The 14,434-nt window shown below is 38.6% G+C and overlaps 1 pseudogene; it reads left to right on the top strand.

Moving 5' to 3' along the window:
• The first annotated feature begins 902 nt into the window (after positions 1-902).
• On the top strand, positions 903-3,138 carry LOC102138846 (small ribosomal subunit protein uS17-like; annotated as a pseudogene).
• The last annotated feature ends 11,296 nt before the right edge of the window (positions 3,139-14,434 follow it).

Below are 14,434 nucleotides of genomic sequence, written 5' to 3' on the forward strand. Positions count from 1 at the left end.
GAAGGAGAAGGAGAAGGAGGAGAAGGAGAAGCAGCAGCTGCCAGGTGCTCACTTACAGAGCTGTTTATCCAGATAATGGAATAAACTGCAACAAAGAAAAGAAGTAGATTTGGGTTGATTTAGAAAAGTCTTTAAAATGCCAGCAGAAGACAAGGAGGGAATAGTGTGATATTAAAACAAACAAATATAAGAAAATAAAATGCCCATGTACTCTGGAAGAAAGTACAAGAAATTGTGCCCAGTATGAAGCAATTGTCTCTGAGCTGGAAACTGACCTTTTCATGCTCTGCTTTGATGCTGCAGTTGGAACTCCACAAACCATGTTTTTCCTTGGCCATGTGACTTCCTGTTAAGGTTTGGTGACAGATCACTGATTATGGATATCTTTTCACTGTCCTAAAAATCCTCTACACTCTGCCTTTCAGAAATAGGCCCTTTCATATGTAATGCATAGGTGGTTGGATAATGTAACAGTATAATGTGTGTAGAATCTGTAACCTGCTTGGCTCATGGTTAGCAGCAGCAATCCACTTTTTCATTCACTGAACAAAGATTTATTAAAGGAAAAAAATGTGGCTCCCATCCTCACATACTTTGTCTTCTTGCTATGCAGGAAGTAGGTGGAAAGCTGTAATTTGATTATGCTGCCAGGACATAGAGCAAGGCAAATTCACTGTAGCTTTTTATAATTTGTCACACACACACAAACATTGAGGCCCCTGTTGGCATGCAGACAGGAAAGAGTAAACCAGGTAAACAGGAGAAGCCATTTGTCATGGAGTCTGATTCCATTAGTCAAGTGGTTTTCAGTAGGAGACGATTTTGTCCTACTGGAGATTTTAGGCAATGTTTGGAGACGTAAGTGGGGGGATTGCTACTGGCACCTTGTAGGCAAAGGAAAGATGTTGCAAAACATCATACAACGCACAGGACAGACCCTCACAACCAAGAATTATCTGGCTCCAAGTGTCAATCGTGGCAAGGTAAGGAATGCCTGTGTTCTGAGAACTGAACCACTGTGATTATCGGGGGGCAGGGATGTCTCCAGGAGTCTTGGTGTGAGAGTCATTCTCACCTGCTTAGGCAAGTCCCCCAAACTCCCAGTTTCAATTTCCTCATCTGCAAAATGAGTATAATAGAATCTTCCCACCTCCATAATTGGTCGCGATGTGCAAATCAATCCAAAGATGAAAAGATTTAAGAAGTAGACCAGGTGGACAATTTAAAACGGGTACCTTTCTGTTATTATTACTGGCCTTTTCATAAAATAAAAAATTGCCAGCAAACTTCAAAGATTCTGTTAATTAAAAGAGACTTATCAAAACCAACATTGGTATAATTATGGCACCAGCACCCAATTTTCATCACTAGGAATATGGCTCATTTCGGGGGCTTGCATTATAACATCACAGGTTCAAAAGGGAATGAAAATTAAATGAGTTTCTTAATAGTGCCAACATTCCAAACATTTGATGTAAAAATAAACAAAGAATATATTATGGCTGCACATTATTCATTCTGTTTATAGATACTTCTCCTTTCAATACTGTCCCAGGCACAAGGAGCCAATAATACAAGCCATGCCAAAAATCACAAATTGTGTCTTGCTTGGTACTTGACAAGTTTTCCAAAGTTATCAAGGTTCACTTAATAACCAACTTGCCAGTAGCTGTTAAGGAGCATGAGGAGATGAGTCAATGGTTTATTTTCTCTTGTGAGTTAGCACCTTGATCATGGTCCTTAGCTTAGAGAACCATTTCTCTTGTAGCTTTATTCCTTAGGCTGGCTCGCTCGTCTTCTTTCTAACTCCAGCATGTATGGATTATGTATCTATTATGAGTCCAGTGGGTGAAGACCTTGCCTCATCCATATTGTAGCTTTGCAAAAAGTGAGTGTGCAATGTAATCAAGTAAGTTAAGTTCTATTAATATTTCTCAAGGGAATTCTTCTTATGTCTCAGTCTTCCATTGCATCTGCAGAGATTCCTGGTGAACATTTACTGAAGGAAATGAATGTGATCCTCTCATGTTACAATCAGTAAGCTGAAAACTGCTACTTGATCGAGCCATCGGATCATAATGAAAATAAAATTTACCACAGCTTTGTACAATTTCTGAAAAGAGGACCTATTAGCCTATTCACTACAACACAGCAGCATCAACACAAACCCCACCAGGCAGAGAAGTTCGAGTGATTTCCTAAATCTCATTGCTGTGGGAAGAACAGGGCCTCATGCTAGGGGTCTGTGGCCTCACCAGTTGCATGGATTAGGATGGTGGTGAGGAGAAACTAAGGTAAGAGTTGATGAATATATGACTTTCAAAAGCTACATAAGCCAAGAGACAGTATACTTAGTAGAGTTTAGCCATTCTTTGAGACCCTTTCAAAAAATCTGATTAAAATATAAACAAGGAGAGCTTTGATCAACAGAGCCAAGCTTTCCTCAGTGTTTACCAAGCACTAAGTCCTGCAGTCTGGTGAATTCTGGAATTATGGAGATTAATAAAACTCAACCCCTTTACTCAAAGAACTAATGGACTATTTGATGATTCAAGGGTGTCTACAAAACAATGATCTAAGGTGGGTTTTTTTATTCAGGAAGCTGAAAAGATAGCAGACATTAAGACAGAGTGAGGCTATCAAAAACAGACAACCATCTTTCAAAACAAAAAAATTCCTGCTGAGAGACACTGGCAACGAGAAGCTCCCGCGCTAATACAAGAACATTGGTCTGGGCTTCAAGACACCAAAAAAGGACACTGAGGGCACCTAGACTGATGAGAAATTTCCCTTCACTGGTAGCATCTCCATTTGAGAGAGGATTCTGTCTGGCATGGTGAATAAAATGAACAGTCAGAGAACAATTATCATCTGCCCAGACTATCTGCACTACATGTCCAAGTGTAATTGTGTTGAGAAGTGCCATGAGAATATGCCTGTTCACCTATTCTCCCCCTCAGGGACATCCAGATCGGTGACACTGTCACAGTGGGTGAGTGCCAGCCCCTGAGCAAGACTGTACACTTCAACATGCTCAAGGTCACCAAGGTGTCCAAGAAGCAATTTCAGAAGTTCTGAGTATGTACATCTTCTCACTCACCAAAAGGAAGTACAGTTATTTTCTCATTCACACATACACAAAGATCTAAAGTGGCATCAATGTTTACAGGAGGATACGAATGCATTGGCTGTGTCTGAAAAATATCAGGTATGGCATCCCCAACCAGGAGATATTCAATAAGAGTCTTAAAGGGAAAATGGAACAAGGTGTAGGGCATGACTGGAACATGGGCATATGTTAGTGAACTGCAATGAGACAAACTAGGAAGTATGACTCATACTGGGGGTGTCCACAGATAAGCCTGGAGATATTGGCTGGGTCAGAGCTTGAAGAACCATGTGATGGTTCTGGCTGTGATCACAGCCACCCTGGCTGTGGTGTTTATATTTTACAGGACGCATCAGTAGTTCCCAAATTTTGGCATTTCATTCACCAAGAAATTATCCCCAAATGAGTGGGGTGCTCACATAGGGTGTTAATTTTTTTCTATCATCATAACATGGCATTAAGGAACAAATCTCTGTAGCAGAGATTCCCAGTGAAAAATATTTTATATCTCAAGCATCCCTTCCTGGATCAACTTAAAACTACACTTTTCTCTCCTCGACTTTACCTCGGATCACAAGACTTGCTGCGGCCAGTAGTCTGACAAATTGTTGTTCTCTCAGCTTGGAAGATCTTCTTCTTTGGATATCTTCATTTTCTTGTACACACACTACGTGTGAAGCTCTGCCTCATCTTTGCCATTTCACACTCAGTGGCTCAACTTCCAACATGTCAGCATTTGCCTCTCTTTGTCTGCGGCCTTTCTCTGGCCAAGGAAACCAATTCTGACATTGCACAGGCAAGCAGAAAATGCCAGAGAATTAACACCCTCCTCCCCCAGGAGCAACCTCAACCTATGGGTGTCAGGAATAATGCATAAAAACCACAGCTTTTTCACTGTTTGAAGGGAATTCTTCTAAAGTGCTTGCTCAACAACCCTTCCCAGGGCTTCCCATAAGGACTTAAGTTACCCACTGTAGTAACTTTCTTCATATTTGAGCCTGAGACTCATTGACTGTTCTCCCTTCGTCTCGCTTCTCTAACTCTCTATTGGTGTTTGACTCCTTATTTCAGAGTCTGCTTCTGGGGAAACCCAAACTAACACACACACATACACACACACACATACACACACACACACACACACACACACACCTATACAACCAGAGACAGCTTAATTACAACTTCTGAAAGGAAGGTTCCTTTGATGAATCATGCAAAAGATGATCTCTCCATCTTAATTCCCAAAGCACAGGATCTGTACCTTTCTACTAGACAATTCACGCTTTTGTGTCTATGCCAACTTCTCTTAAGGGCAGCAAACTCCTAAAGGGCATTATCCACACTATTTCTAAAGTGTGTTTTCTGTAACATCTGTCTCCATGTTGGCAAATAAAAATTCAATAAGTCTTGACTTTGAAATTTGAAATATAAACCCTACCCATGTTGCCGTTGAAACTCAGTTGGCAAAGAATGACCATTCCAAACAAAAACAAATCTAGTATTTTTGAGAGAGTTCTTTCTAAAGGCAATGCATCTTGATTTCTGCAAGGTATTTGACATTATGCACCATTTAATTATGGAGGATTTAGGGAAATCTGGGCCAGGTGATGTCACAGGTACATGAAAGTATAGTGAGTTGAACAATCACAACATACTGGGAAGAGGTTTAGTGACGATCTGAGTGAAACTTCCTGAGGATGTGTCAGGTCTCTGACATTGATCTTTGACTATTACAAGACATTTTTAGTGAGAAAAAAAATTCAGTTTCTCACTCACTATGGATTTGCTGAAGTTTGGCTGATGTTATCTGGGCTTGATGAAATTTGGCTCTAAACTGAGGTCTCTTGTATTTTATATCAATAAATAATACAAAGATTGGTAAGTATATTTATTAGATTTATAAACTATAAAAGATGGAAGAGAGAACCTAAACTCTTTTCTGGTAGAATCATGAGTCAAAGTATCCTTCATAAATTGGAATAACTGTCTAAAATCAACTAGATTTAAGAGAGGCCAATGTAAGATGTGTGACTGAGATCAGGTAATTTATAATAAGGTAGAATAGCCATAACTGACTCCATGTCTAATCATACAAATAAAGACTTGCATGGTTAATGGAGTTAATATTATTCCATAAGAACCAAAATATAGAAGCTAAAAATAAAACCTAATACAATCTTAGAAGGCATTGATAGACATGAAACTTATTTTTTTGAGAACCAGATTCTGGATATTAATAAAACATGGATTCCTTTAGTTCTTCCCAGTTTTTCCAAACTCTGCATAAATAGTTCTGGGGGTCCTCAGGGAGAGTCTCATAAGCTCTCAAGCAGGAGGTGGAATCCGCTCTTTCCATTGCTCCTTCACAATCCACCAGTACTGCTCCATGTTTCCTGGAGACTCTGCCTTATATCCCAACAACGCCTGCATAGTCAGGTACCTAAGCCCTCTCCTGTTTCTTTTCTTCTCCAGATGTAGCTCTCCCAGAGCACAGCTCAGGGAATTACATCAATGCTATGCTTCCACTGTATCCCACCGGAAGAAAGGGCTCTGTGTGCTTGGTTACAGAGACCATACAACAAAGCTACTTCATACCCTGGGTGCCTTAGCGAAATCAGCCCCTGCACAACATCACTACTCACGCTGAAGAGAATGGACCAGAGTTCATGGGTGGCAGACTGTTGTCTAAAATGCTAACATCTGACACTGCCTCTTGTTCTTGCGTGAAATTTTATATAATCATCTCTTCCTTTACGATGTCCCATGTAGATAGATCCATCATGGGTGCTTCCTCAGACCTGGCCAGGAGGCCTGAATTCTAGATTAGGTATAGCTAAGACTCAAACTGGAACTGTATGCTAGAGTCAACCACAGTTGGTTTAAATCTTAGCTCTAGAAATTAGTTAATTACTCTCTTTGGGTGAAGTTGATTTATCTTTCAAAGCCTCAGCTATCTTATCTGTAAAATGAAGATACCAGTACCTATTTCAGAGATATTAAGTGACTTTTTAGGAGGAATGAAGTGATACGCAGAAAATACTTAGCACAGCACTGGACACATACTGTTTTATCAAAGGACAATCACTGTTACTATTATTGCAATTATTGTAATTATACTTCGCTAGATTATGCTGCATGTACTGACCATGGAAGAGTCTACTAACCACAAAAACTCCACATTTAAGAACGTTGATCTATAGGATGATTTCTGTACCGGTCACCGGAGAGTCTTTGCTGGCAGATGTTTAGGGCATACACTTCCCAGAGCAATCTTCGTTTGCTATGAGGAGAAATAGGAACAGGACGACAAAAGATCTCTAAATACTTCTACTGAATACAATTTAGTAAATTCTGGAGTTTAGTAACATAACTAAAAATGGAAACAGTACATTTATGAAGCACTATTGAGTAAAAAAATTTTAAATAGCTCATTTTTTAAAAGCATTTTATTAAAACTATTTTTAGATAAAAATGATTGATGTTATTATTATGAAGATGGCCATCACTCTCTCTGCTCTGAGTCAGTACAGACTACCAAATTGTCTCTAGAACCATTTAAGAGGCCATGATGAGGTAGAAAGGATTTTACAGAAGTAAGTGAAGATAGCTGCAGATGGCAGATTCGGAGATGTAGAAATCACAGGGGAAAATTGCTAATACATTAGCTTGTCTAGTGATAGAAGGGACAAATGAATATCCTTTAGACTTCAAAGGAACCTTGTAATCAACACAATTTGTTTGCAGTCCAGGAAATGAATCTAGGTGGGTTAAATGATATTCAGTTCTTCTTAGGAAATATCAGAGGCAGAACGAGTACCAAATCTCCTGACTCTCTGTCTAGTAATCTGCCACAACCTAAGCTTACTCCTCTGCCCCAGAGTCACTTCCCTGGCAAGAGTGTTACATCGCTGTAACAAGGCTTCTCAGATTCTGTGTTGAGGAATGAGTTTTCTTTCAAATCCCTCATGAGCCACTATTTTTGTTCTATACCCAGTTAATGAGATGAATCCATTGAACATGCACTTGGATGTCAAGTAATATCAAATTTCTTAAGGTTTGTTTTCAATTTCTGTACTTATCTCATGCAGATGGCTAGTAGTTTCTTTCTTTATTTTAATTCACTGAGAGTTTACACATTAGATATCATCCTAACCCAAGTTCAGTGCGTCCTAGAGTGATTTTTAAAAAGTTTTAATAGGTATATTTGATTGATTGTGCTTCGGAATGCTTCAGAATGGTCCTACTACTTTTTCTTCAAAAATGTTTTTAATTCTTCTATGAGGTAGGCAGCCTCTAAGATGGCTCAGATGGCCCTTACCTACTGTCATCAAGCTCTGTTCAGCTCCTCTCTCCTAGAGTGTGGGCTAGAATTATTAACTCACTTCTAATGAATAGAAGATAGCAGACTTGAAGAGATGTCAATTATGCAATTAGGTTATAAAAATACTTTGGCTTGTATTGGGTTCAGGTTCTCTCTCTGTTTTCTTTCTCTGTGTGTGTGTGTGTCAGGATCTCTCTCTCTCTGTCTCTCTCCACTGTCTTTTTCTTCTCTCTCTTTTTATCTCTATTCCTCTCTTTCTCTTTCTTCTCTGTTTCTACTCTCTCTCTTTCTTGTCTTTCTCTCTCTCTTTCTCTCTCTCTCTCCCTTTCTCATCTTTTCCCTCTCTCTCTTTCTCCTTTCTCTGTTTCTTTTCTATCTCTTCTCTCTCTCTTCCTTCCTGTCACCCTCCTTCCCTTCCTCCTTTCTTCCTTTCTTCAGATTCCAGCTCTGGCAGCAGCTAGCTGCCAAGCTGTTAGCAATCCTGTGGATGAAGCCACATGGCAAGTAAGCGATGGTTGCTTATCCAGCAACAGCCAGTGAAGACCTAAGACCTCCTACCAGCACCCACGTGAGGGAGCTTGGAAGCAGATCCTCTCCAGTCAAGTCTTGAGATGACGGCAGCCCCAGCTGACATCTTGATTGCAGCCTCATGAGATCCCGAGTCAGAGGCACTCAGCTTAAGCTATAGCCTGGATTCCTGACTCAGAGAAACTGAGATAATAAGTGTTTGTTGTCTTATGCCATTTAGTTTCAGGTAATTCATTATACAGCCATAGATAACTAATAGGTCCTGCTATGAGCATAGCCAGAGAAATCTTCAATCAACATCAACAATGAGCATAAATACGTACAGTTTCTTTTTCTTAATAGTTACATAGTTGAAATGCAGTTGAGGAAATATGAAGGCCTATCTACACCAATTGAGTATAGCAGATGCTCTTCAAGGGTAGCATACCCATTCTCCAGGGGCTGGAAACAGTGAATACTGATGGCTCAGAGCGTCTTCCCTCATTGGAATTTCTCTTGGCTTTAAGGAACTATCTCTTCCAAGATTACAGTGTCTTCCAGGGGATAGCTGTGGACATGACTGATTAATGTAAAAACACAGGAGTCTGGCCCCCTTGTCTCAACTGCGACAGCTCAGAAGACCATCCCAGTCCAGTACCAAGTTCCCTGTGGGATCAGCTGAGACCCCCATCATAATGGCATTGGGGTCAGCTTTTCTGTTTGCCCAATATTGATCATCACTTCCTTACAGGTTCACCTCCTAAGAGCATCCCTTAGTAAACCTTCTACATACAACTCCTGATATATTCTGGAGAATCCAGTTTAAGACATTTGTGTTTCTGGTAAAATTCTTCTCCCAGGACATTGTGTGATAAAATCTTTCCAAGTAAATATTTTTCTCCCAATAAGCTTATTGGCTTTTATTATCTTCCCAGGATAGATCCCAGTTCAACCTTCTTTATCACCACTAGCATGACTTTTTCCTTGCATGCCTACAGCTCAAGCTTGACACTGAACGTCACACGGTTGGGGAAATAAAGAGGGCTAGTGGCATCAGCCACTTGTTTGTAAAAATCACTGAACCTTTTCAGTCTCCAGAGATGTTCTTATAGTTCAAGTCACATCTGGCAAATGAAGTAAAGACATGGCTCACTCCATGCTTGCCTTGGCTGTGCCAGAGAAGCCCCAGACCAGATCGGACATCCCAGCAGGACTTTTGTCACACTAAGAAAAAAATAATGTGGGCAATTGTTCTTTTCTCCTTGAACCTCCTGCTGTTTAAGTCAGTCGATCTCTGCCTCCAACTTAGGCAAGCAGCTTTATTTTCTCAAGCTGATTTTGTTCCATACAATATGAAATCATCTCTCACCTTTTTGAATGAGAATAGGAATACAATGAAAGTTGGGAAGAATAATTTTTTTTTAATACTAACCCACTGAATGCTTACAATACTCCAAAAATCTCTAAAAATGATCACTATTCAGCAAATGAGGAAACTGAAGTATGAGTAGCTTGGATAAGGTATCATGAACTATACGTGGTCTGAGAAAAATGATTCAATACTAAGATATAATGTAAACAGTCAATGTACCTTTTCAAAGCACTACCTGAATATTGTCTAATAGGCCCACCCAAGATGATTTAATTTTCTAAGGTAAGCTAGGGCACACTAGCCAAATCTGAACTTTAACATGTTTTGTAAACAAAATTTTATTGGAACACAGTCACATTCATTTGTTTATGTATTTTCTATGGCCACTTTTGTGCTGCAATGGTAGACTTGAGTGTTTGCAACAGAGACCATATAGCCCACCAAGTCTTAGATATTAACTATCTGGCTCTTTATGGAAAAGCTTTGATGTCCTCTGCCTGAGTTAGTATTTGCTACTGACTACGGACCAGTCTCAAAGATACCTGTACAGGATTTGCGTGGAAAAAAAAAAAAGAACTCCAAAAGTTTCAGTCTTTTTGCCTGTGGAACATTAACCAGGGTTCAATCAAAGCTAGCATTTTTATACCAGAATCATTTTAGTGCCTATATATATGTTTAGTCTCTTAAATTCTCTTTCAACCACTTTTACCACCTTGCTGATTCCTTTGTTAGTAAATTAAATAAATTTTTGACTCATGCACACTATTTTCTATGTGTTTATTTATTTATTTATTTGAGACAGGGTCTTGTTCTGTCATCCAGGCTGGAGTGCAGTGGCACCATCCTGGCTTACTGCAACCCGGACCTCAAGCCATCCTCCCCCTTAAGCCTCCCAAATAGCTGTGATCACAGAAGCATACCACCACACCTGGCTAATTTTTTATAAGACATTTTTTGCATAGCTTGGGTTCTCACCATGTTGCCCATGTTCATCTTGGACTCCTGGGCTCAAGGGATCCTCCTGCATCAGTCTACCAAAGTGCTGGGATTACAGTTGTCAGCTACTATGCCTGGTCCTCACTATTTGTATCAGATAAGTATTCTTAAGTTTGTGAAAAGTATACCTTGACATAGACCTGTGCTTTGAAAAAAAAAAATAGAGTATATGATTTTTAAAAACCTCTTTGTATTCTGTTGCTTCTTCATCTGTGGAAATTAAAAAGTAGACATGTTGATGAGCCTTTCACTATAATGTTAAAATGAAAGAGCCAGAGATCATGAAGATTTTTCCCCCTTCCACTGAGTGTGAGTTCTTTGGGCAAGAACTCTTATGTAAGTTTAATAAACACATCTTAACAAATAGCTTCATTCAACGATGGCAAAAAAATAAGCATGTTTCCATTCAAGCCCTAGCAAGCAGGAATTGATTTGGAAGAGAAACTGAATGGCTCAGCTCTTTTTGTTGTTGTTTTATTTTCTATACTCAGAATACTACCAGGTTCACTGTGATGAGGAAAAAAAGCCTTTTGAAGAAAGAAGATCACTTTCGTGCAAGCAACCTGTCATTGAACAACGTTAGGAGTTTAGGAGACAGGAGGTCAGATGATTCTTCTCACAGCAAAGGTTCTTTTTAATTTACCTTTGATCAGCGTCAGATGAGATATAATTGTCCTCTTTTGTAAAATTAGTATTATAACCCTTTCTTTGAAAATCTTTGAAAAACCTAAACAATATATTCACATTGCCTAAAGTTTAGTAGGTGTTCAATAAGGATCAGTACTGCATATGCTTTCCCAATCCCCCTGCTCTTAATCGGGTTATGTCATGTATACAAGTATATACCGTCTTAGTACATTTCATCAGAATAGAAGCAAATATAAGTTTAGTAGGAGTTCTGAAATACACTTTAACAGAGAACTTGGGGGGCAAGCAGAGGTTTCTCTTTTTCTGCCAGGAAGATCTCTTAGGCTGTAGTATTCTTGTTCTACTAATTCTAAAATAGCATGCATGCCTTAGCACAATGATGGCTTCCTGACCAATTAAAGTCTTAAGATGGATCATGAAAACACTCCCATTCTCTCCTTTCATTCATAGAGTGAATTTATATATACTCTGTTGGCAAGAATGAATCTATCAAAGTTGTCATCCTGAAGTCATCCACAGAATAAAAATGATTCTAAACCACCATAAACTCTTAGCACATGCTCACCTGTATTTTACCAAAATGCACAAGTATATAAAACCTTTTCTTATTGTCCTGGGCGTTTTTTTTTTTTTTTTTCATATATTATTGGCTCTTCAATTGCTAAAAGGACTTTCTGGCATCTACTTTCTACTTGACAGGAACATAAGAGCCAGTGTAATATAGAGCTATTTCTATGTGGTTCTTTTAATCCATTTCAGCTTTTGTCTCAAATGCACTGTGCTAATATGTAATCTAACTCTACAATCCCATTTCTTTGCACCATACATCAGGAGACCAAAAGTCTCAGAGATTTCTTGCTAAGCCATGTTCTCAAGGCCCTGTGAGCGGTGAAGCTGCCTAAATGCCTAGAATGCATATTCTCACTGCGTGGGTATTTTTACTATCTAAAAGCTCTTGACCTAACCTTCTATCCCTAGGGCTAGTAAAGTCACATCCCAGGAAAAATCCTAGTGATTCTCATCTTGAAATTCCTTCTCAGTGAGAGTGGGGGAAGGGAGTTAAGTTTTCTTGATTACCTGCCAGCTGTTTAACACATGTTATCTCATTTTATCTCCATACATCCCTGTGAAGCAAGTCATTATTGTCTCAGGTTTGTGGGACAAGAAACAAAAACTCAGAAGGTTTAAGGAAATTATCCTGAATCCTAGCTGGTAGGAGGCAGGGATACTAAATTATGTTGCTTTAGCAAATACACTTTCAACAATCTTATAGCTGCTTCCAAATCTCAGAATTGAATCCTTAAACTTCCATAATTTGAGTTGTATTTAATTGCAAACTCAGTAGGATGAATACCCATTAAGGAATATGAATATTGCCAAGCCACTTGATGTAATATTAATAACAATATTCTAAAATTTGCAGAAACTTTAGGGATTGTCTAATTCAACCTCTTTGTGTTACATAAAAGCATCCATGACATGTTCAAGTGTAATGAAAAAATAAATTTTCTGATTCAATAAAGTTGTCAGGAACACATCTAATGACTGTTTTCAAGTCAACTGTTTCTCATCAACTGAATTCTTCTAAAACCAGAGCACAGTAATTTGGTCCAGATTGTGATTAGAGCCCAGCTTGTATAATAGTAGTTCTGGAAAATAGATGTTTGTGAATTCAGCCTTTCTATTCATATATCAAACAGAGAACATGTGTGGCCTGAGATGCAATTTTTTTCAGAAATTGTCATGGAATCTCTTTGACTGGCATGTGTGGGAAGAGGCAGGTGTGTGCATCCACACAAGCTGTGGGGAATTTTATTATGTTTGTTCTAAACCTAGTCCAGAGATCCTGGCTCAGTCAGAATTTCTCATCAATAAAATTTACTTTAAATCTTAACTCAATACTTTAAATAAATATTTATTTTTATTTATTTATAAATAAAATTTGTTTTTATTTATAAAATACTAAAATAAAATTTGTATTTATTTATAAATACTAAAATAAAATAAATAAAAGTAATTATTACTTTAAATTTTTAAATCTCGTTAATGAAATTACGTTAATATAACCCTGCCCAAACTCTGTTTTTCATTTGCCCCATTCCCTCTGCTCTTTCTCTTACCTTCTGAATTATATCCAAGCACATCCAAAAAGATTTATCCATATTTCTTTATTTTCAAATTCAGTATAAGCAACTTTGTTTTTTTCATGGATAAGCTAATTTAATAGACTTTACTCTTTTTGGTTGCCCAAGTTCCACATTAATACTCTACTCTTGGTAGTTCTCTTCCAGGAATTTGGAGACTGGATGCTGTAGGGGTCTGATCTGAGTTATCCAAGTGGGAATAGAGGGAGAGTGAGTCTAAATAAAAGGTTAGTGAGGCTGATTATCAATGTCTAAAACTGAGGGGATGCTTTGAACCAGAGTATAGAGGGGTTGGGCCTTGGGAGGTTTCCTAGGATGCCAGTAATCATCGAGGATAGGAAGGAGATTGCGAAGTCTGCTTGACTGTTTTGGACACAGAGAGAAATAAAACGTAATTTTGCAATGAAATGGCAGCGTTACACCCAGGGACAAATTATGATTACAAGATAATCACTAAGACATTTGTAACAGTGGTGGCCTTGAAGTAGAACTAGGAGATGAGGGATTTGGAGTGAGAAGGATGCTTATTTCTACTGTATAACTTTGGGAAATGATTTGTGTTTCTAATATATAAATATATTACCTTTTTCAATAAAGAAAACCAAAGTTTTATTTTTACAGAAGAACAACCACAGTTATAATAGTATGAGATGTGAGCGTGAATACAAATAGACCCCAAAAGAAACATCACTGGTTACAAATGAAAAGTAAATGACTGAAGGGTGATACAGTCTTCCAAGCCTTCACAGCATCTTAAAATTTGCCTTGTTGGAGCACACCATACCCAGGGTTACCAGCATCTATGATTGAACTTTAAGCATGTATGAGGCACTCTAAGGCACTGAAATATTAATTTAAGTTTAGAAAACATGACACATTATCAGTACAAAATGATATTCGGAAATATGTGATACTTCTGTAGGTCAGAGAAAAGGGAGCTCAAATCTAAGAGGGGAGTCCCATAATGTTTGTGAAACCACAGAGACAGAATTTAAATAAGCCCTTGAGGGCTGGTGAAGTAAGAGCATGTGGGTGGAAGGAAGCCAGCGTTTGAGGGCATGAACCCTACACCAAGATGTGTAAGAACAAGATGGTGATGTAGATTCCTATTGGGCTATTTTGGAATAGATTGATTTATAAAGTCAAAAATACTTCTTGGGGCTAAATTTGGAGTTTCGGAGAGGGAACTGAATGTCAGTGGTGGCATTTGAATAAAACCATGCATAGATCGGGTCATGGGAGAAATGTGACCATAGTTGTATCATTAGTTTGATTATGTTGTCTCCCATGTGCAGGAGAGCTTGGAGAAAAAGCAAGTGGAAGCTTGGAGGGAAATT

The sequence above is a fragment of the Macaca fascicularis genome, chromosome 10 (assembly GCF_037993035.2).
Source record: "Macaca fascicularis isolate 582-1 chromosome 10, T2T-MFA8v1.1".
NCBI lineage: Eukaryota > Metazoa > Chordata > Mammalia > Primates > Cercopithecidae > Macaca > Macaca fascicularis.